A 22,748-nucleotide genomic window follows, 5' to 3' on the forward strand; every position below is an offset into this window, starting at 1 on the left:
ACCTATAGCGCACGAAGGTTTCGCAGCTTCGCTTCCTGTCGCGAAGCGTTGTGTGATTGGCCAGCTTTCTTGCAGCTGTAAACTCAGCCACGTTGATGCGTGCATTTTCTGGCTCGAAAGGACATTGACAGTTTCGGCGCGAAAAAAGTAAGAAACGAACTTAGGAAGAAACGAACGAGGACAGCTGAGTTGACTCAGGCGCGTCACGCTCTTGTGTGTGTGTCTGTGTGGGGGGGGTGTCGCTGGTCGCGCGAGCGCGGGCCCGTGTAGTATATCCCCGAGTTCTGCGCCCTGTCGCACACCAGGGCTCAGAACGCGACCGAGCTGTCGGCTGGCTGGGTGATCGGAACTGTCGGCTGACCGAAAATTGCGCGCTCTCTGTAACTTCCGCGGTCCGCCAAGCTTTGTGCGCGAGCGAGAGCAGATAGTGTCGACTGTGTGCAGACCAGTCTCCTCCTCCCTCTCTGCGGTGCTTCGCGCCTGGTGACCCCCCCCCCCCCCCCCCCCCGGTCATCCCTTCTCCAGCTGTCTCAACGAAACCATTTTTGTGCCGTTCTTGTTTTCTTCCTTGCCGTCGCACACTGCGTTTCGCCATTGCGTTTCGCCGGGGTCTCCGTTTATCCTCGCCGCCGGCTCGTGTCACGCCGACTCAACAACCATAATAGGCCGTGCGACCCAGAAAAGAGGCCCCTCTGCTCGCTGGTTCACTTCCGTCACCGTGTGTGTTAGCGAGCGCGTTCGCACCGATCGACCGTTAATGTACACTTTAGCTATATTGCGCCTCAATTTTCTTTCTCGACAACGCGTATCCGTGAACTGCCTGATTCACACTGGCGGACATATGGATAAACAGGATATGTGCATACTACAGGCATCGTATCTAAAGAGTCACGCAGCGTCCCTGTTTCCACTCTATCGTAATATTTCGCTCGAGCAACATTCTGGACAGGGGGCGCAGAATTGCGTAACTAGAGACGATAGTCACTATTGGTAGGTTTTGCTGAATGGTATAACTGAAAAGGGACAACATGCACAGGACTAGCTCTAGAGAGTACATAACGCGTTAGTACGCGACTCCGTAGCCGTCCGTGTACATGCGGACTGGAACACCGTGCGCTTAAGAGTACGCCGATAGGTTCCGTATAACCGTCACGAGTCTCTGCGGTGTTCTGCCGTCGAATGTCAGGCAGTAGGTGCGTCTCCCAGGCGGCGGTGGCCGCATTCAGATATCAGTTAATCAATCAGCCAATCAGTCTGAAGTATGCCACATAAACCAAGATGGCGGCGTCTGAACAACATTTCGAGAGAGCCTGTAGGCGTGGGCGGCCGCGTCATCCGAATCTGGGAAGCGCGCCGAGTCGTTTCCCATCGCGTGCTAGGCACGGTCTGCTGCCGCAGCTCGCTCACCGCGGATGCCGGCAGGAACCGGTTGCTGCGCGGACTCGCCGCCGCTCGTGTTTGTGCGCATTTTCACGTGCACTGGCCGAGAACCCTGCTTCCATCGTGTGTGTACGCCTCTAGCGTGTAGAGAAATAACTGCCCCCTCCTTTTGCTTCTCTCCTTTAAAGTTCTGAGCTGCCGCGGGTTGTTGGCGCCGCTTGGCACTTGCTCGCCATTTCCCAAGTTATGTAGGGCATGCGCACGGCCTAGGCGCGCCTTTTTCAGACTCAACGAGCAAGGACGAAAAATATGGAAGAAAGAAACGCCAGTTAGAGTGTGCTGCGGCGGCAGCTGTCGGATATCCATCTGATAAGAAGGAAGTGCGTGCCTGGCCTCGATGTGAGAAATGCCCGCGAGGTGCATAAATACGCACACCGGCGGCGTCCTCGCGTGAATAGGATTCGCGCTATTGTTGCGTTCCATCGCCTCGGCTCTCCGCGCTTGTCGTTCGTCTCTGCGGGCAAGTGGCGCGGCTTCGCGCGCATCTTATGCCACATGCCTAAGCTTTTATTTATTTCACTCGTTTTGTCGCAGGGAACGGTACACTTTATATATATATATATATATATATATATATATATATATATATATATATATATATATATATATATATATATATATAATATATCATCAGCCTATTTTATGTCCACTGCAGGACGAAGGCCTCTCCCTGCGATCTCCAATTACCCCTGTCCTTCGCCAACCGATTCCAACTAGCGCCCGCGCGAAATGGGAAAACGCCCGTGTACTTAGATTGAGCTGCACGTTAAGGAACCCCAGGTGGTCTAAATTTCCGGAGTCCTCCACTACGGCGTGCCTCATAATCAGAAAGTGGTTCTGGCACGTAAAACCCCATAATTTAATTTTTTCCAACTAGCGCCCGCGAATTTCCTAATTTCCTAATTTCATCGCCCCACCTAATCTTCTGCCGTCCTCGACTGCGTTTCTCTTCTCTTGGCACCCATTCTGTAACCCTAATGGTCCAAGGGTTATCTAACCTGCGCATTACATGACCTGCCCAGCTTCATTTTTTTTTCTTAATGTCACTTAGAATATCGGCTATTCCCGTTTGCTCTCTGATCCAAACCGCTCTCTTTCTGTCCCTTAACGTTATGCCTAGCATTCTTCGTTTCATCACTCTTTGCGCGGTCCTTAACTTCGGAAGCTCAGCTTGTAAACATTTGGATATTACATGACTGACCGCGCCACTGCATAATTAAGCCAGCCTTTCCGTATATATAGACGCTCTGTACAAGTCCAACTGTGCACGTAACTGGTGTGGTTTCGCTAACGTTTAACTTTCGATAGGCGTTGATGTTGCACGCCTAAGTATCGTGTGTGTTAGTGTGGAGAGAGAGAGAGAGAGAGAGAGAGAGACGTGTCTGTTCTATCGTGCGCACTTCCGATACACTCGTGAAATCAGTTGGGGTCGTCTCATTGCGGGACTTGGTGATTTTGAGCCGACACGCATCGATGGAATGCTTGCAACGCCGACGAGTATCTCACATGTTTGCAGGAAGGACCGTCGTAGATAAGCATCACCGACCCTACAAGGCGCATTCAGCTGTATGGGCCTGTGGTTCCTGCTTATTGCACTCTTTGCGCGCTATGTGGTGAGCCAGTATAGTGCGGAAGCATCTGAACTTTTGCTCCTCGCTCAAAATGGTCCTTTATAATTATTCTTATTGATAATAATCGTGCTGTCTGTGTCCGGAGGGCTAGTAGTTCAAAGAAAGGAAAGACGATTCGGTTGGTTGGTTTGGAGCATCTCTCTTGTTGCTTCTTGTGTAAGAATGTCCGTGTTGTCTACTCTATACGAAGTCGCGTCCCGTATTTTTCAGGTGTATCCGAGGCTACAGCACAACCTTCTATGATTTTACAATCTTTCTAGAACGATAGAATGATGGTGAGTGTGCCACTGTGCAAAGAAATGAAATAAATCCTAATCTCCAAGTTTCCCATTAGAATTCACCTGTTATGTCAGTCAGCATATATAGCTTCGTGTATACGCCTGTCGACTCTCCTATGCGACACGACATCCGAATTCTTCCGTTTGGTGGACCGTCGCTTCACGTCCCTAAATGAGCGTGCGCGGAAAGAGCACAAACTGGCTGGCCACTCATTCCGGTCTTTGTCCTGCGCCCCTGCCATGCCGTGTCTTCTCGGGCGTGACTGCAACGGGTCAGCGAACGGCTTGCGGTCCAACGTCTTCATGCCGTCCGTGCGTGTCTGTATACACGCGGAAATCGACCGTCCGAAGATTCTCTGCTGCGATTTGTACGGTCTGCTGCCGTAGCCTTCTCGCTGTGCGTGTGTGATTTGGTGTTCGCTGCTGGTCCCCTTCTTTTCGCGGCGGCACGGACACAACGCCGTACGGGACCGCATTCTGCAGTGGCGTCACCACGCGCGGTCATTTGCACGAAACCCGCGGTGTGTGTGCGTGTTCGGATCGCGCACGCGGCGCGTGGACATTGTGACCTCGATGTCTCTCTCACGAAAAGACGACCCGGTTGCCGTCGCAGCGCCGACAATGGCAAGGTGCTGCGTCGAGACCCGGCACGTACTGCTTTTTCGCGTCAATTGTCCGCCCCAGATATAAGTGAGATTGAGTGAGCGCGGGTAGTTTATGGTACGTCCACTGTGGCTACGCATTCGCGTCGATGAATCCCTGATTCCGTGCAGAAATCAAATGATAGGCAGCGCGGGGAAAAAGAAAATCACGCGGTGCTTTATTTTCGGGATAGAACAGCAGCGGATGAAAGCGTCAGCCGCGGTGTAGATGGCGGGACATCATTGTAAAGCGAAAGCGCCAAGAGCATGGGGTGATTGTATACCCACAACTTGATTCCTGAGAATCGCTTTATGACGGTAAAGGATCGGGCTTGCATATATACAAATTCCAGCAGTTCTCGTGTACTGTTTATTCACGGGACTTACTGCCTGAACCCTGCTTTTATATTCTTTTGCGAGGGTAACTGTCGCACTTGCGGGTCAGGCGCAGTGGCAGATTGTAGCCTCGAACATACGGTATATACGCTGGCAATCGTCGGCGGCTGTCTCCTCGCCGTACCTTTAAAAAACGCGGAGCCATAATCCGTGGCGCGATATGGAATAATAGCCGTCACCACCTGCGCTGCCGCACCGTCGTTGTCCAATGTACCCCGAAAATAACTCTGCCGCTTCGCGCGTCGACCCAGTTTTAAGTCGCTCGTAATCTCTTCGGCACTGCCCGGCATGGAAAGGCGGGCCGTGGCAAGCGGGCATCGATGGTTTTTCGCCGCCGGCAGATCTCCTTTTGTCGTCTGCTCTCGAAATTGCACGCTGTTGCACGGTCAGGCGAGCACGTACGGAATGGGTGTCGTCTTTTCTCCCACAAGGGCCGCTCGATGCGCTCCACTTGTTGAGGTTCCCCGCTTCTATACAGCTGAATTCAGTGGTCCTGCGGGTGGCGCGTATACCTCTGTATGTAGGTGGCGCTCCGATAAAGTTTAATAATAATAATAATGGGCGCAGATTTCTGCGCTATTTTGGCACCCTCCGCCATGTGTGTCTCCTAAACGCTGTTGCATGGAGCTCTTATAATTGATTCAGACGATGATATGCTCAGTAAAGTTTGTTTGTGCGCGTGTATGGGTGCGCGCGTGTGTACGCGTGTGTGCTGCGTGCAGTCTGCATGTAAGACATCACATAACCAATCTTAGAATCGTCACCGTAGGCGTTTCTAATTGGTGTCCCGTGCATACATTTTTACGCTCGTTCATGGACGGAGAAACACAATGCTGTGCGTGTCTGCGTTTGTGTGTGTGTGTGTGTGTGTATGTGTGTGTGTGCGTGCGTGCGTGTGTGCGTGCGTGCGTGCGTGCGTGTGTGTGTGTGTGTGTGTGTGTGTGTGTGTGTGTGTGTTAATTGCGTTAGCATGTGAGTGATGTGTGAAGTGTGGGAAGCCGGTCACGTGGTAGATGTAGAAGAGGGGGCAGGTCGTATTTGTCGAGTGAGCTCCCGAACAACACTTTGCAAAGTGGTGAAAGCGGTTTAAATAATCAATCTGGGACCCGAAAGAGGTGCGACGTATAAAGCGAACGCATTTATCTCATTCACCGCCAACTCGCCATTGATTTTTTTTTCTTTTAATCAGATAGCTGCTGTGTCGAGCAGTGAGCGTAACTGCCAAGCCTCGCCTTGTAGTAACCGGCTCGCGAGCGTGCATATCCTTGGCGATTTATCTCGTCCCGTGCCTGCGAAAGTAAGGAGGCGCGCGCACTTTCCGAGAGTTGTTTGCCGAACGCGTGCGCACCAGGGTCGCATTTGGCTCTACCGGCCTCGTATAGAAAAAGGAGCGCCTGCCGATCTTTCAGGTCGGGTCTGGGAATTGGCATTAGGAAAGTAATTTATTCCTGGAGTTGCAAGCCTTCTGTTTTACCGTTTCTTTTTAGTGGTAACGTTCTTTCAGTCCACACGATGTAGCGAATCTACTGTGCATGCTGTTATCGTCGAGATGCCCAAAACCTATTCCGTGAATGAAAAAGGTTAAATAGACCAAATCTCCGGCTGTGGTGCTTGCCAACTGCATTGTACTTGAATGTGGGAAGGAATTAAGCAAACTTCCGAGTCATGCGTCGCTTTCGATCTGGCATATTGTATATAGCCGCGACCACTCTTTATGAGTTAAGCATCTTATTTTCTTTCCCGGAAAAGTGCGGAATAACTAAATAAATAAGGAAGAGAGACGAATCTTATTATCTCATGGATTAGGTTCCATTGTAGCCTCTGTATTGGATGTACTTAGTTGGCTCCGATCACGCTCAGTGCATGTTCATTATACTCTCCAGTATGTCGCATTAGAAACTTGAATGGCCAGACAATGTTTGTACACTTCACCCGGTAATAAGTTTAGTGATTTAAAGCTTGGTCAACACACTTGCCCGCTGACCTGGATTTCCTACCGGATTTTGATAAGGCGAGCAAGAGAAAGAGAGTTAGAAAAAAGAAAAATATTGCCTGTATGCTTGGACTTGACAGGGCTACGAAAAAAATCGAGACATCCTCGATTACTGCGCCGAGCGCAGCAACTTACTTGTGATATGCGGCCACACGTAGCTTTGTATACAGCGGTACCACTACAATGCGGTCACTGCGTGCTTTTCATCGCGTGTGTACTATAGGTGATACTGCAGGCTCACGTTTGGGCCTCTTCGAGTTATTAGTGCCGGTACGGCGCCGAAGAATCGGGGCGATTCGGGCCGCTGCGTGTCAATTACTGCCGTGCACGCATCACTGTGGGGACTCTCGTATGGGCCCGGTACGGTCAAGTTGCAGCGGCGGCCGAGTGCCTTTTGTGTAAACTCTCCTGCCTCAACGCGGCTCTCTTTTAACATCCTGAATGTAGCCCTCCCCGAGTTTCTCGTCGTTCGGCTCGATATGTCAGTTGCTCTGTGCGTGTCAGTATAGTGTGCGACCGTTATACTGTATAGTTGCGCTCCGGTGGCTCTCTGTGTTGCGTTGTGGCGGGAGGTAGAGTCGAATTTCTTTCACATTATGGCGTATACACGTTCCTTCGTAAGTCTTGCGATCGTTAGCAGAAAGAGAGCGCAGCGGCCTTTTTAACGGGTGCTGGCGTGACGTTTTCGACGTCATCTTTTTTATTATTTTCGTTAACTGAAGGACGATACGCCGTAAACATTTGAAGAATTTGAGAAGCACCCGCATGCTCTATATAATTTACTATAATACTAGTTTCTGCCAACCTGTTTCGCTTTCTGTACCCAGGAGGCGTATGTAATGTGAGTCAGCTCAGTACACTCCTCTTGCGGTGAATTCCGGGTCCCATTTGGGACCATTCCTATCAGGATACTGCGCAATGGCGACTCATATTTGATAGGTCGATTTGCTCCAGGTTGCATGTTCCTTTAGTATAGATTATCAGAGGGTACAAATTGCATCTGCTACTAAAACGGGGCATCCATTGATAAGCCCACCATGTCACCTTTTCAGAGCCACAGATTATTCCAGACCAGCCAGTCGATTTCGCCATAGGTGCTGCTAGACTTTAACGAATAGGTCGCGTGAGTTCTGTCCGTCACCGAAGGAGGCGGCTTGCTAGCCGTGTACATAAGGAAATAACGTAATTCGGCGTTATTTCGTATCGTGGGAACTTCTTTTGTCGCTGGATGCACGGTAGCGGTGCCTAACAGGTAGCGATGCCACAGGTAGCGGTAACAGGTAGCAGGTAACATGTAGCGATGCCTCATTTACGCTCTACCATGGACGTGGTATCTGCCAATTTTGTCCAGCGTTTGAACCGTCTTTCTGTAATGAAGACTGGTTCGCTCGCGAAGGCTTATCACCGTCTCACCTCGCTTTCACGCGCTGAACTGTCGACGTTGGCAGACTATAGCGCGGAACTCACGGTACGTGCTTATGTCGGTCCCACGGTACTACGGCTTTTCGTGGTTCGGGAGACAGAAAATGACATAAGAAAAAACGTTTTGTCGACGTTATGACAGTCACAAGCACGTGTACATAGCGCATAGACCAAAAACCCGCATTGCTATACCGTTATTCCTCGTAGTGAGCCGTGAAGGTCGTTGTCGGCTTTTAAAGGCGCACATCTTAGCTTTCTAAAAGTAAACGGCCCCGTTTGCCCTAAATAATGATAACACCCGCGCAAGCTTGGAGGATTTGGTTATATATTGTTAGGTGAAACGGTATCGTCGATGTTATTGATATTTACAGGGACAGTGTACACTTCCCGAAATACGTACTTGCCTCTAAAATGGCACACACAGAAAAAAATGTATGCATTTCAGCAAGCGCCAGCAATATACCAAGAATCACGGACCGAATTCACTACGCTTTTTCGTTCGTAAGTGCACTCTGCCTCATCACGGTGTAACGGTGGCGGGCTCGATCAAACTTCTATTGCGGGCGTTTTTCCTCGGACAGCTCGGCACGAGGCGTTCACACAAGCGCGTGTTTGAGTGTATGCTACAAACGGCGCGTTGCGCGGCCCGCGGAGTTCCGGCTTCGCGTCACGGTGTGCGGCTCCTCGGGTTTCGCGTGGATCGCCCTCACGTGGCGTGGTTCCGCTTCCCGCGAAGCTGTGTGGCACGAACCGTGGCGCTGTGACTCGCAGAAAGACACGAGTCAGGCGTGGGCCCCTGCATTGGAGCGGCCGTATAGTTATAGCGCCGAGCTTCTGGTCGATCGCCGTTCGAATTGGTTTCGTTCTCTCGTTTCACGTCTCTGTACGTTTTTCTTCTCCTTATGTTTAGAACTATAGTTTAGAACTCCCCGTTTACCCAGTTCTTGTATGTGACAACTGGGTAAACGGGGAGCCTAGAAATTCGTATTTGAAGGACTCTTCGAGCTTCGTAGAAACGCAGGGGCAGTGACATAACGGTGTGGAAACCAGATCCGTTTCAGTTGCGTGGTGTTAATCTCCAGGGGAAACACGAGCGTCGTTTGGGACACAGGGTTCATTTTAGTCCCATTGCGTTATTTAATTCCAACGGAAACACATATAGCTATCCCCCTAAGGAGGTGCTTTCTTGAGCTTCTGGAGTCGAGCCTGCGTCCAGCAGCGAATTCGGTTTTGTCGACAACGCGGCGGGACGAAGAAATCGAAAATTGTAGCTACGGTTCTCTCGATAGCCCTCCTATCATGGCAAGGCCTATACGGCGTTGCAACTTGCAAGAAGCGAGTGAATATATATATATATATATATATATATATATATATATATATATATATATATATATATATGAGTGTTGGGACAGTCAGCAAAAGTATACGGACCACAGGGTCGCCGAAAAAACAGAATTTCTTCGTAATTAACACGCATAAAAGGAAACTAACGAGTGCACTGGAAAATTCGTAATGCCACGTTTGGACTGCAATCATTACTTTCAAGTTGCATTCACAGACAAAGGAGAAAATTAGTTTTATTGCGCGATCCCTGGTCCGTATACTTTAGTTCACGGGTGTACGCAAGACTTGCGGCCATTAGGATATAGCTGGGGTCGCTCGGCGTGACGCAGTGGAAAAATAAAACATTCTTCGCATTGCACGAGTTGTGCGTGGAGATATGTTGTTCGTCGTGATAATCTGGCAGCGATCATTATTCAGAAGCCAACACGCCCGCCGTTGTGGCTTTACCGTTGCGCTGCTAAGCCCGGTGACGTAGGATAGAATCCCGGCTGCGGCTGCCGCATTTCGATGGAGGCGCAATGCAAAAACGCCCGTGTACCGTGCATTGGATGCACGCTAAAGAACACCAGGTGGTCTGAATTAATCCGAAGTCCCCCGCTTTATATATATACGGCGTGCCTCATAATCATACCTTGGTTCTGGCACGTAAAACGCCAGAATTTAATTTGTCTTATGAGAAATTATAGAAGTCGGTGGTAACTCCGTTAGACAGGATACCAGTAAGCTATCGCAGTAGACAAAAGACCTCATCTAGAAAGGCCAATGTATGAAAGCCTCTAACCCTACAGCTAGAATAGAACTGGCAGAACTTTCTAAGTTATCAACAAGCGTAAGACAGCTGACATAAGGAACTATAATATGGATAGAATTGAACATGCTCTCAGGAACGGAGGAAGCCTAAAACCAGTGAAGAAGAAACTAGGAATAGGCAAGAATCAGATGTATGCGTTAAGAGATAAAGCCGGCAATATCGTTACTAATATGGATGAGCTAGTTCAAGTGGCTGAGGAGTTCTATAGAGATTTTTACAGTACCAGTAGCACCCACGACGATAATGTGAGAGAGAATAGTCTAGAGGAATTTGAAATCCCACAGGTAACGCCGGAAGAAGTAAAGAAAGCCTTGGAAGCTATGCAAAGGGGGAAGGCAGATGGGGAGGATCAGGTAACAGCAGATTTGTTGAAGGATGGTGGGCAGATTGTTCTAGAGAAACTGGCCACCCTGTATACGCAATGCCTCATGACCTCGAGCGTGCCGGAACCTTGGAAGAACGCTAACATAATCCTAATCCTTAAGAAAGGGGACGCCAAAGACTTCAAAAATTATAGACCGATCAGCTTACTGTCCGCTGCCTACAAAGTATTTACTAAGGTAATCGCAAATAGAATCAGGGACACCTGTCATGGCGCTCTTTGGCCATTTCTGGCCCTTGCGCCGAGAAACAATACCCATCAATCAATCAAGAATCAGGAACACCTTAGACTTCTGTCAACCAAAGGACCAGGCAGGATTCCGTAAAGGCTACTCAACAATAGACCATATTCACACTATCAATCAGATGATAGGGAAATGTGCGGAATATAACCAACCCTTATATATATAGCTTTCATTGATTACGAAAAAGCGTTTGATTCAGTCGAAACCTCAGCAGTCATGGATGCATTACGGAATCGGGGTGTAGATGAGCCATATGTAAAAATACTGAAAGCTATATATAGCGGCTCCACAGCCACCGTAGTCCTCCATAAAGAAAGCAACAGAATCCCAATAAAGAAAGGCGTCAGACAGGGAGATACGATCTCTCCAATGCTATTCACAGCGTGTTTACAGGAGGTATTCAGAGACTTGGAGTGGGAAGAATTGGGGATAAAAGCTGATGGAGAATACCTTAGCAACTTGAGATTCGCTGATGATTTTGCCTTGCTTAGTAACTCAGGAGACCAATTGCAATGCATGCTCACTGACCTGGAGAGGCAAAGCAGAAGGGTGGGTCTGAAAATTAATCTGCAGAAAACTAATGTTTAACAGTCTCGGAAGAGAACAACAGTTTACGATAGGTAGCGAGGCACTGGAAGTGGTAAGGGAATACATAGGGAATACTTAGGGCAGGTAGTGACCGCGGATCCGGATCATGAGACTGAAATAATGAGAAGAATAAGAATGGGCTTGGGCGCGTTTGGCAGGCATTCTCAGATCATGAACAGCAGGTTGCCATTATCCCTCAAGAGAAAAGTGTATGACAGCTGTGTCTTACCAGTACTCACGTATGGGGCAGAAACCTGGAGGCTGACGAAAAGAGTTCTGCTTAAATTGAGGACGACGCAACGAGCTATGGAAAGAAGAATGATGGGTGTAACGTTAAGGGATAAGAAAAGAGCAGATTGGGTGAGGGAACAAACGAGGGTTAATGACATCTTAAATGAAATCAAGAAAAAGAAATGGGCATGGGCAGGACATGTAATGAGGAGGGAAGATAACCGATGGTCATAAGGGTTATGGACTGGATTCTACGGGAAGGGAAGCGTAGCAGGGGGCGGCAGAAAGTTAGGTGGGCGGATGACATTAAGAAGTTCGCAGGGACAACATGGCCACAATTAGTACATGACCGGGGTAGTTGGAGAAGTATGGGGGAGGCCTTTGCTCTGCAGTGGGCGTAACCAGGCTGATGATGATGATGATGATGAAAAAGCCTCCGGAATGTGAACTTCAATGATGCTATTCTTGGGGAAACAGTTCGAAATTATAGACTGCAAAATAAAGAGTCCTTAAAATAAGCGTACTCATGCGTCACTAGCAGGTTCCAATTAAAATCGCAGCTTCGATGCTGCATGTAATTACAGTTCTTGAAGAACAAAGACGTCGCGTTCTGGAATGCATCGACCTTCAGTGTTTTTGTTAAACAGGACATTGGCAGTACGGGAACCGCTTGAATTGCGCGATGGAGGAGGTTTGAAGCAGTCTTATGTACGTTTACGTCATGCACCAGCTGCACTCGAACACTGGTTGGTCGTATACTGATCGCCGTTCTCCGCAAACCAAAGATAGCGACTCCTGAAATTCAGCTTAGAACTCACGGTAAACAGGACAGTAGGGGGCCAGTATTGAGGAACTACGGAACTAAAGCAGTAAGGCTTTGGATAAACGCGAAACAGCCGACACGCTTCATGACGTCACCGACCTGTTCGTCTCAAGCTTTACGGCCGTGTCATGCTGCATTTGATGACAAAGGCGCGCGAGGTCAGGGTCGAGCATGTGGGTGGGCGCTGCTTCGGGTTCGTTGCGTACACGCCCACCCGCGACGCTCCGATCCCGTTGAACGACCCCCGTGTCGCGCGCCAAGGGGACTCGTGCGTGGCAGGACCGAAGCGATCAACTCCATAACATCCGAAAAAGAAAGCAGGGGAGCAGCACCCTCGTCGCCTACCCGCGTCTATGCGCGCGCATGCCCACGTGTATGTGGGAATGCGCAGGCCACAGACTTTTTTTTTTTCCCCAGCCATCTGAAAAAGCTCTGCACCGAGTGCCGCCGTTTACTCTCGGAAGCGCGTGGCCGGGTTTGGAGTGGGAAGACGACTCGCTGGTGTGTCCTGCACAATGACGGAATGCTCGTTCGGCATGCAAGCGGCGCTTTCAAGCACGCGTTTTTCTTTCTTTTCTTTCGCTGTAACGTTTCTCTCTTTTATGCGTAACGAGGCGGGTTCGTAGAAGCAGCATACCGACGGCGCAACAATGACGACGCCGGCAGGAAAGAAAGCGAGGCTGGTGTGGCGCTATTCAGCCCGGCGTCGCATGCGTGAAGTGGCCTTGCTGGTCGGTTGAGCAACGTCCAGATAGCGTTTGCGCCTTTTCGCCCGACATTTGTCGTTAGTTCTCGCGTTTCTCTTCATGTTTCGCTTATGCATCGGTGTGAATAGAGCGCAAGTGAGGTCCGCGACTCTCGCAATTGGTGACTTTTCGTAGTGTCGTGGCTGTCAGAGCGTATTTTCATCGGTAGTGGTACTGTGACGCACCGCAAGACTGACGCCACTGCAGTACTGGGCTGTTCACATATCCCGGACCCGCAGTTTGTGTACAAAAAAAAAGAAATATATCAGGAATACTAAATGTATTGGTTGCGAAAGCTTTAATACGAACGAGACCCGAGACATAGCTTGGCTCCGGTCTGTTAGGCAGCCTTTATAAAGCTGAACTCACCGTGTCTCGCAGTAAAGTGAGCGGTCCTGCTTCTTCACTGGTACTCCAGAAGACGACGCTTTAGCCAGACAGTCGGATAACAGTGACCGCTGCGCGACGCACTGCAGCACATCCTCGCGTTGCGTTCAGGCGCTGTAGTCGTGGCCGACGTCTCTTCAGCCTACTCGTCGAGCACTATACCGATAATCCTGCGCACGCATTGGTCGTCGTCACCCTCGGCGCGTCTGTAATCCCCGTGGTCGGCAGCTGATTCGTCGTCGCGACCGCAGTGTTGTGGCCGCGCGTCTCTCTTGCACGGTTCTGGATGGTCCTCCGTCTGTGTTCGCCAACCAGCCGAAGCAGCAGGGGGAGGTGGGGAGGATTTGGAAGGCCGCAAGCAGGATTAGCTGGATCCGTCCTCGCACATGGAGAAGGCTCGTCGCTGCCAATGACGTCGCGCGAGCGCCGTCGGGGGTTCGGGAAGCGTGTCTCCTGCGTGGCCCTTGCGCAGCCCTTTGTGGAATGACGTTCGAACTGGTTGGGCCGGTTCTCTGCCCGCGTCGCCACTGAGAGGAGGTTCGCGCTTGGCTGCCGCCGCCCGAGTCTTTGGGTAGCGTGCGCGTCGCGCCGCTAGGGCCGCCGTCGTGCGCTCCTTTTTATTTTATTTTTTTCTGCGTTTTCCAGCGTGCGTCACGCGTTCCAGTTAAAGCCCCCGTGGGTTCGTTCGCGCGGGCGCGCCGTCGATGGTTAACGTTTGCCGGCGAGAAAGGGCCCACCGTTGCTGGACCATTCGCCTCGGCCACTGTTGTCTTCTGGGCGGCGTCGCCGTACAACGACCGGCGTCCGCCCACGAAGCGACCGCGGTAGCGGGCATCGACTCGCTGTTTCAGCCTCTGATGGATGACGCATTCTTTGTCAGGTGCCTCTGTCCTGGTAACTGTGCCCTTATCGACGAACGCCTTCGTCATCGCCGACGCTTATTCGACAAGGCTGGCTTCCCCATACCGCTTTTCAAATGGAAGTTTTGACGCCGCTGTAAATCGGGCCCAGCTGCTCCTTGGCACCGGGACTGTGGGAAATCGACGCTGACTGCACTCGGCCGTGCTGCATGGTGTAAGAGACCTTGGCGGACACGGCGCGATCAATTACGCCGGGACCGCGTGTCGCATTTGGCGCTGTACTCGTTGGGTCTACGTGATACCGTATTGGATACGCTTCCATTTGTCGGTAGGGCAAGGACCCGCTCGTTTGCTAGAAGTATTCCAGGATAAAGTGGCTCCAGCTGCGGCATCCTACTCGTGCTGACGGAAGTGGTTGTCCTGAGCGGTAGGGCTTCCTGGGATTACTGAGTGCAGCTTGACATACTGAGTCCAGATGCTGCCTATTATGATTACTTCTCTGTATTCTTCTCAGAAGGAGATTGTGCTCCTCTTTTCGGTACCTTGCCTTGTTTTTGTGAAGGGGTTTTGATTTCTCATAGAAACGACTTTCTTTCTTTCTTTCTTTCTTTCTTTCTTTCTTTCTTTCTTTCTTTTCCTTTATGAACACAAAGAGCATTGTATTGGTGTAGATGCATCACCCTTTGCTCCTTATGGTTATTGATTGTGCTGTAATTTGTCAACACGCTTTGTGACAGATGAGTAGGCTGCGGACACGTGTGGACGATGTAAGACGGGCAGTGCGAAAAGCCAATGTTGCGCGCCTTGATGCCTCGCCAACGAGCAGTGCTGACCTTTCCGGAGCTCCTGAAATGGCGTAAATGAGAGAGGCATGAACCTTGCTTTGGAAAGAGCGATAAGAAAGGAAAGAAAAAGAGCCACGCTTACAGTACCTTTGTCATTCTTATGTATTCTATACTGCGCAAAGCGGCTATCGGCACGACAACGATTGCAGTATGACGACGACACTTCATAAGCGACACCTATGACAGGGAAGAGCTGTTTTTGTAAGAGTAGCGCTAGAGAATGACCACTATGACAAAAGCATGAACTGCGGACGACGGCACTTCTGACCTTCAACTAGCCTGCACTTATAGCGGTTGGTTGAGGCTAAGATGATTAGCGCACGACTTCGAAATCTTGCAAATCTCTGCTGTCCTTCGACTCTATACCAGATCTTGTATCCCTGTCCCTCTTATCGTGCTCACGATAACGACTTGGTGTACAGTGAGCACGATGCATGCGCACGCACCAATTCATTTCCCTATATCAAATCGGCTTTGCGCACTGTAATTGTTGTTCCTGGATTCTTGGGTGGCCGAAAGGAAAAAATAGGAAAAAGGAAACTGTCCGTTTGCTGTTAAGACTACGCAGTGTACACTGCACTCGAGGAATGTACACATCTGTGAGGCTGAGCCTGTGGCAACTGACAATTGGGCTAGCATGGTTGAAAGTCTATCTTTCATTCTGTAATGTATACACGTGATGACAGAGGGTCAGCGGCAAATCCCTGGGGCGTTTGAGTTATTGCTTCCTGTGGGCTTTACTGTGGAAAGCTGTTTGCTTCGCACCAGGAAAATAATAGTCGCGGTCCTAAAAGAAATCTGAACTGTTTGATCAAGGTTCGGCCTCTTTACTAAGAATCTGGCACGCTGGCCTTCAGGATATGGTTGCTGCCGAGGAAAGTCTATGTAAGGCACAAAAGAGGGGCAATATCGTAGCGCCAACAAACGTGTTCTAGATTAGTTGTATGTCTCGGAGACAAGTTGCAGCCTTGTAAATAGTGGGTGCAATTTCCTGCTGCGCATAAGGACTTGGCGACCAAACCACATCGCAATTAATACACAAAGCTCAGCTAGTTGGAAGTCTTGGAACTCCAGCGTCATTTCTCTCCTGTCGTCGTTCTCTGTGTAGTTTTCTATCTCTTTTCCCTAAGCACTCTAAATGTCTCGGATGTCAAAGCATGACTCCCCCTCTTTTATCTTTACCCTTATCTGCATTCGGAGCATAAAGAGTAAAAATGAAGGATCGTCTGTTTTTGTTCTTGTCAGGCTCAAGGAAGACAAGCGAAGAACTATACTTCGCGGTCGCATTTTTTAGGCATCGAGTGACTCGCTCCTCGGTGTGTCTTGCCAAGGCTGAGCTCTCTGCTGTGCGTCGCGCGGGTAACACGAACAAGTGGGTAGGGATTGAAAGCAGCACACACTACTGGAACTGGGCGTGAGCTTTCTTTTTTCTACCCGGCCGTCTCTCTGTTGTCTCTTGCATTTTAATGATAAAGCATTACTGCGAGTAGGCCTAGTTGGAACAGATTCATCTTAAAACTTTTTGTGCGCAAACAAACAGAGACTGTTGACTAGATCGCGCAGATCAGTGAGTATTTAAGTAGGTGGTTCATCAAAAATAAAACCAGTTGTTAGAAAGCGCACGTCCTTGTGTTGCTCCTATTCTTCGTCCCTGTTTGTTTGCGCACAAAAAGTTTTAAGATAAAGCATTGTATGCTCCATTTCGCGAAAATCAGTCGTAGTCGGCGGCGTGACCGAATTGTGGTACCGAAATGGCCGACTGCGCAAAGAGTAAAAACATGTAAATAAATGCTCGGATTGACGTCAAATTTCTCTAGGAGGTTCCTGTAAACAAAGTAAATTAATGGCCTTGAAATGAAAATTTGGTAAATTTGGGTCTGGGATCGAACCCGGGCCTCCGAGTTGCGAGTTGTGCATGGTCCTAGCTGGTTGACTAAAGGTGTGAATATACTGCGTGCGTCATTGGGTACGCGACGGCGCAGCCAATGGGGGGGGGGGGGGGGGGGGGGGGGGGCGCCACGTCATGAGAGCATACAGTAAAATGCATTAGTGTCCAATTGAACCGCCGCTGAGTAGAGTCCTTCGAGTTATGAACACCTTCCGGGCAGGCGACGCGTGGAAAGAAGAAACATTTCACCAAAACGACTCTAATGCTTTCGCATTCCCATACGCAAATATATATATATATATATATATATATATATATATATATATATATATATATATATATATATATATATATATATATATACGCAGGAAAGAGACGACGAACTTTTTGGAAGACTTCTTTTACTTAACGTTTTCGGCTGGTGGACCAGCCTTCGTCAGAGTACAGTAACCGAAGACGAAGGCTGGTCCACCAGCCGAAAACGTTAAGAAGTCTTCCAAAAAGTTCGTCGTCTCTTTCCTGCGTATGTTACGTCGGGTCCTGCGTGCTGAACTTTAAAGAAAACCCCTATATATATATATATATATATATATATATATATATATATATATATATATATATATATATATATATATATATATATATATATTGTAATGAGGCGGACGCGCTCCCGTGTATGTGCCGACTGAAGAGGAAGACGAAGGGCCGTGCCGTGATCGCGAGCGAGCCCCGTGCTACGGACAGCCCTTGCAGTAGTGCCTTGATTTACCTAGCATTCCAATTTACCTAGCATTGGAATACTAGGTAAATCAAGGCACTACTGCAAGGGCTGTCCGTAGCACGGGGCTCGCTCGCGATCACGGCACGGCCCTTCGTCTTCCTCTTCAGTCGGCACATACACGGGAGCGCGCCTGCTTCATTACAATATATATTCTGAATCTGCATGCCGAACAGAGAACCATGTTTTCTCTCCTGGTAAAATTGCCCTTAAAAGATCCAGTGTGTAACGAAACGACGCGACTTCATTCTAAAAATTTTATTCCGAGGCTTTTACGTTCCAAAAAGATGATCTGATTATGAGGCCCCGGAATAATTTTGACTACCTGTGGCTTTTTAGCGGTCACCTAAATGAAGTGCACGAGCGTATTTGCATTTCTGCCGTATTGAAACGCGGCTGCCGCGGTCTGGATTGAACCCACGACCTCGAGCCCAGCAGTACGCCAATGGACTACCGCGGCGGGCTAACGACTTCGTTAATCTACTTAACAGATGTTTATGACCTGATTTCATGCCCGAAACGCATTGGTTTACTATGTGGTGCTCCGGCTTAGCGGAACCGTATTATTCCGCGCACGGGCAACGTTCCGGCTGCGAGCGCTCTGCGGTGCGCAGGTCAGCGCGAAGATGGCAGGTGGCCGTTTCGTTGATCTCAAGCGCTACGCCGAAACTCGCTAATTGTTCGTTTTAGCTACACCGTATATACCGCGTGGTTGGTACGGGAATTGGGACAGGGATGAAGCGTTCCGTTTCGTTTTGTGCATTGTGTCGCTGTTGGTTAAGTGAGTAGATAAGCATCGGTCTAATTACACCTGCTGTTAAGAGGGCCCCCTATAGAATGCGAGTGCAACACGGTCTGTATTTCTGCACACCAATTCAAAGGCACAAAGGTTAGGCGACAGAACTGCGTCGACATGTTTGGTCGAGGCAGTTCTGTCGCCTAACCTTTGTGCCTTTGAATTGGCGTGCAGAGATACAGACCGTGTTGCACTCGCATTCTTTGCTTTAGCGCCCTGAATAAGAAAGAAGGAAAGAACACATAGCGCGCCTATCCCTTGATGTGCTCCGCTTAACGCGTTCTTGAGAAATAAACGTTGGCCCGGCGGGGCGAAAAGTGCGGTGGTTTAGATCTCGCTCGATATGCTACCCGCCTTTTCACGCCGGCCCCTCAGGCGTTTTATTGTGACGTCCCATCCCGCACAGTTGCTTAAACGTATTATACGCGCTTCGCTTTTTCGACATCTTGGCGCCGGTCTTTGCGAAGTTGCGGAGTGAAAGAGAGATTGAGCGGAAAGCTTTCGAGAGGTGAGGTCGTGACTGGCGCATAGCACTGTCGAAAAGGGCAGCCCACATTTTCCTTTTTTCTTTTTTTTTTCCGGCAGAGAAAGAAAGTCCTTACGTGCCTCGCCGCGGGTCTGTAGGCCACCCAGAGCCTCCTAGCAGCTCGTTCGACGTCGACTCCATGCGGCCTTTTCTTTCAAAGAACGGCTCGCTGCGATGAGGAAGCGAAAGCGAGTTGAGCGCGCGCGCGCGCGCGGCCGAGCCGTTGTTGTTCTCTCGTTTCACTTCTCCGCTGGTGTCCTTCGGGTTTCCTGGTTCTCGCTTCTCTTACAACGCACAGCCGCTGCCGCCTCCTCGCATGTGGAGTATGCGTACGTTGCGGACGGAGAGATGTGCGTAGTCCCGACTCCCGAGGAGCTCGAACTCAATGGGCAGAAACGACGAGTGGTCGAGGTTCCTCGTGCTTCCACTGTTATCGGCCAGCCCGCCGACGCAGTTGAAGTAATGACCCCTTCTTTCCTTTTTTCTATTCTATTTCTTTTTAATTATTGCTTGTTACTCGGTCATCCCGCTAAGGCTTAGTTATTTTTTCTTTTGATCGAGCTTTCCAAGGAGCGTATGAGAGTACCTACTCTTCAATATGGGACCTCTTTTGCTGATTGGCGGTGTCTTTTGTACAATACCCGCGCTACTCATAAAAAGCCGTTAGATCTTCGGTCGACTTCGGTTGGCACTACGTCAGTGGTGTATCTGTAAAATTGGCAGTGAAATTGTTTCGAAAAAGTCGAAAGTTCGAGTTAACATCTGTAATTCAAAAGCATGGGCGACCGTGTGTGTGCTTTTAAAATGCGGTAGTATTAAGTGTCGGGTCACGATGTCGAGTTAATGCAGCATGCCGCCCATTCATAAGCGAAGTTATTTATCTTTTGGCTGAATGCCTTTTTATAGAAATGAGATAGGGTAAAGACATGAAGGGCACCGAAATTGGCACACTGAAGTCGCAGTGCGGTGATACTGCTTATTTTTCACGGGTGCCTATGAAGTATGCGATGTATGAGGTTACATTGATATTAGGTTACGTCGCATTGTGTTCGACCAAGCTTGTTTTTCTGAGAAGATGCACCGTCAATCATTTTTGTAAATAATTACGCCAACTGCACGTTTAACCGTCTTAATGACGACATATGATAAGAACACAGACTGCTTCTATGCTGAGCTCTCCAGACTACGTTTTTCGAAAATGACATCCTGTGTATGAGTGGCAAATAGGATACTACGAAGTCTCTTCCCTGGGAACATTCTTCTGGTGCGCTTTACTAGAAGAAAGAAAAATGAATAAGACACAAAGTTGCTTTGTGGAGACGTAATGTCGATGTTTATTCAGTAATCTCCGCACGTTGCTCCTCGTCGTTGCTTGTATACTGTGTAATAAACAACGGCGAACTGATTTATTTTGTGTAGTGTCAAGAAAGTAACAGTGCAGTTAGCCTCAGATGCAATTTTGCCGTTTGTGGCTATGATGGTTAATTTCTCATGTTATTCGGATAGACCACTCAACGTGCAGTCTACTTGAAAGTATCAGCACATATAGCGTCTTTAAAGGCTACCGTCACATATGCTGCGACACAAGAAGTAAAAGCTTCCGGAAGAAGAAAAAATTATATAACTTGCGCACGACATGGTCTGTCTGCTTAGTTGTACACTAGTTCCACCAGTGAGAGAAACACAAATACCCTCAAAGCGCATTCGTGCTAAGTGTCTCGTACGCTGTGCATCGGTGCCTCAGAAACATCAACATCCGCGTGACAACTCGCTTCATTCTCGAGCTGAGAGTAGCAAAGAAATAGCGGCACGATATCACGCGTAGGGCACCGTATAGATATCTCTTCCGCCTGCAAAGGACCCGAATGGCGTCCATCAACAAAGCTTTGTTGAGCGCGTCTGCGCCAACGTTGGAGGCACGAAAGCGCTGAGCGAGCGATGATATGTCCGGGCCTATCCAACAACGGCCGATGAGGTGAGCGCGCTTCAAATTCCTCTTTGCGCACGCACGTATTCTGCACTATATTTTTGGTTCGATTAGTTCGTTTTCCTCCTTCTCGTCGTCGGCACCATTCTCTCGGCGGCACGGCCGTCACTGGTTCTTCCGTGTCCGCGTCATTGCGATGGCACCCGGCTCGCACTCGCGTCTCGGTCGTCGCACTGACTCGTGACTGCGTACACAGTGGGGCGACCCGATTGACGCGCAGCAGCACACTTTCTCCCTCCGGCCTCTTCGTCCATGCGCCGTCGCTTGAGGCGTGTCCGTCTCGGTGTTGCCTCTCTTCTGTCGCCCCCCTTTCTTCCTGTCGTGCGTGTGTGTTCCGTTCACTTCCTTTTGTTCGTTTGTCACGACAGTCGTAACATTGCGGAACCCTGAGGGTGCTGTTCCGCCTTGTTCGTCGTTTTGCGCTATTGTGTGTTACCTAGTGTACCTGTCTTTTTGGCCGGGCTATCAAGTACGTGGCCGGTGCCGCTCATATAGGCTGTGTTTCTGTGGCAGTTCGTGTATCGCTCCGAAATTGCGGAATGTGAAGGCCTTGTGAGCCAACCTCGTCCTCGGAGTTTTTCATTTGAAGACAGGTTGAATGATTGATTTTCTGGTATTTGAATCAACATCCGGGAATCTGAGAGACACCGCGAAAGGTGCGGCGCTCCGTGACGTTAATTCTGGCCGCCGTGGTTCCGAAGACGACGGATTTTTGCTTTCTGCCCTGGTCGGAAAACACCTGGATACCCGTTCCGTAGCCTCCGCGAGCCGGCGGGGCTCGGTCCCCCCGAGCGAAGCATGAAGTGCTTGGTATATATGACGCAGCCCCGCTGCGACGAGACGTTCATTTGAGGGATCGCCCGACGTTTGTGCGCAGGCGCGAGTAAAAGCGGGCGCGAGAGAGAAAATCTGGGGGCTTTTGCTCTTTGAATGTATGACTCTGCCTGGGCACTACGGATAAAGTTTCCTAGCTTGTTGTATGTGTTCGTCCCCTAGGCATGCCGGCATTGTGGAGTAGGGTCGAGTTTGTTTACGCTTCGATGCTGGCTGCCCGCGCGGTGAGGCAGTGGGCACGGACGCCCCATTTGGTGATCGCTGTGTCTGAAGGTACGTCGGACAGACTTTCTCGCACCTGCGGCGTAGGTGCTGTGTCAGTCGCGCCGGATTAAACCTTTCTTGCCCCTTACGGCGCTCTTCCTTCAAAAAACATCACTGATTTTTCCGGGAAAGCAGTAGGGGCCGTAGTAGAAGCCCGGCCTGCTTTGCTGGTGCAGTATCTTCGTTCTTGGCAGGCTTTTCGTATGCTGCTGTCCGCGGCATTTCAGGAGCATTTTTGAGTGGTTCCCTTTGCTTGAAATAAACGCACAGCGCCTTACCAACCACGGTTGAACGCCACTGCCTAATGTCACGCCATGAGGATTATTCGCTTTGAATGTAGCCCACGTTAGGTTAGCTTAGCTTACGTTTAGGTTAGGTTTAGATGACCTTATATGTTAAGTTAGGTTAGTGTAAAAGGCGTTAGGGTGGCGAGTGTATTCTCACAGCGGTTACGCCATGAGGATTATTGGCTTTTCACCTCGGCCACGTTTGGTTAGGTTAACGCTAGGTTAGGTTAACCTTACGTTAGGTTAGATTAGCGTAAGAAGCGTTAGGGTAGCGCGACGTATTCTCATAGCGGTTGCAGGGGCGTCGAGCGTCACTGGCGGCC

The 22,748-nt window shown here is 49.6% G+C and overlaps 2 protein-coding genes across 5 annotated transcripts in view; one reads left to right on the plus strand and one right to left on the minus strand.

Annotated features, from left to right (window-relative positions):
- Positions 1 to 22,748, plus strand: part of LOC126535822 (tudor domain-containing protein 3-like) — a 171,506-nt gene that overhangs the window by 92,433 nt on the left and 56,325 nt on the right. The window lies entirely within an intron of this gene.
- Positions 1 to 22,748, minus strand: part of LOC126535821 (uncharacterized) — a 51,891-nt gene that overhangs the window by 14,288 nt on the left and 14,855 nt on the right. Inside the window, exons 1-2 of one of the 3 annotated variants that reach the window (XM_050182653.3) lie at positions 19,130 to 19,579; positions 13,343 to 15,066 (exon numbers count right to left, since the gene is read on the minus strand). The gene's annotated coding sequence lies outside the window, so the exon portion shown is untranslated. Of the gene's footprint in view, positions 1 to 12,326; positions 12,624 to 13,342; positions 15,067 to 19,129; positions 19,580 to 22,748 lie in introns of those variants that run through there. The other 2 variants (XM_055073463.2, XM_055073464.2) reach the window with 2 other exon arrangements.

The sequence above is a fragment of the Dermacentor andersoni genome, chromosome 4 (assembly GCF_023375885.2).
Source record: "Dermacentor andersoni chromosome 4, qqDerAnde1_hic_scaffold, whole genome shotgun sequence".
Lineage (NCBI taxonomy): Eukaryota > Metazoa > Arthropoda > Arachnida > Ixodida > Ixodidae > Dermacentor > Dermacentor andersoni.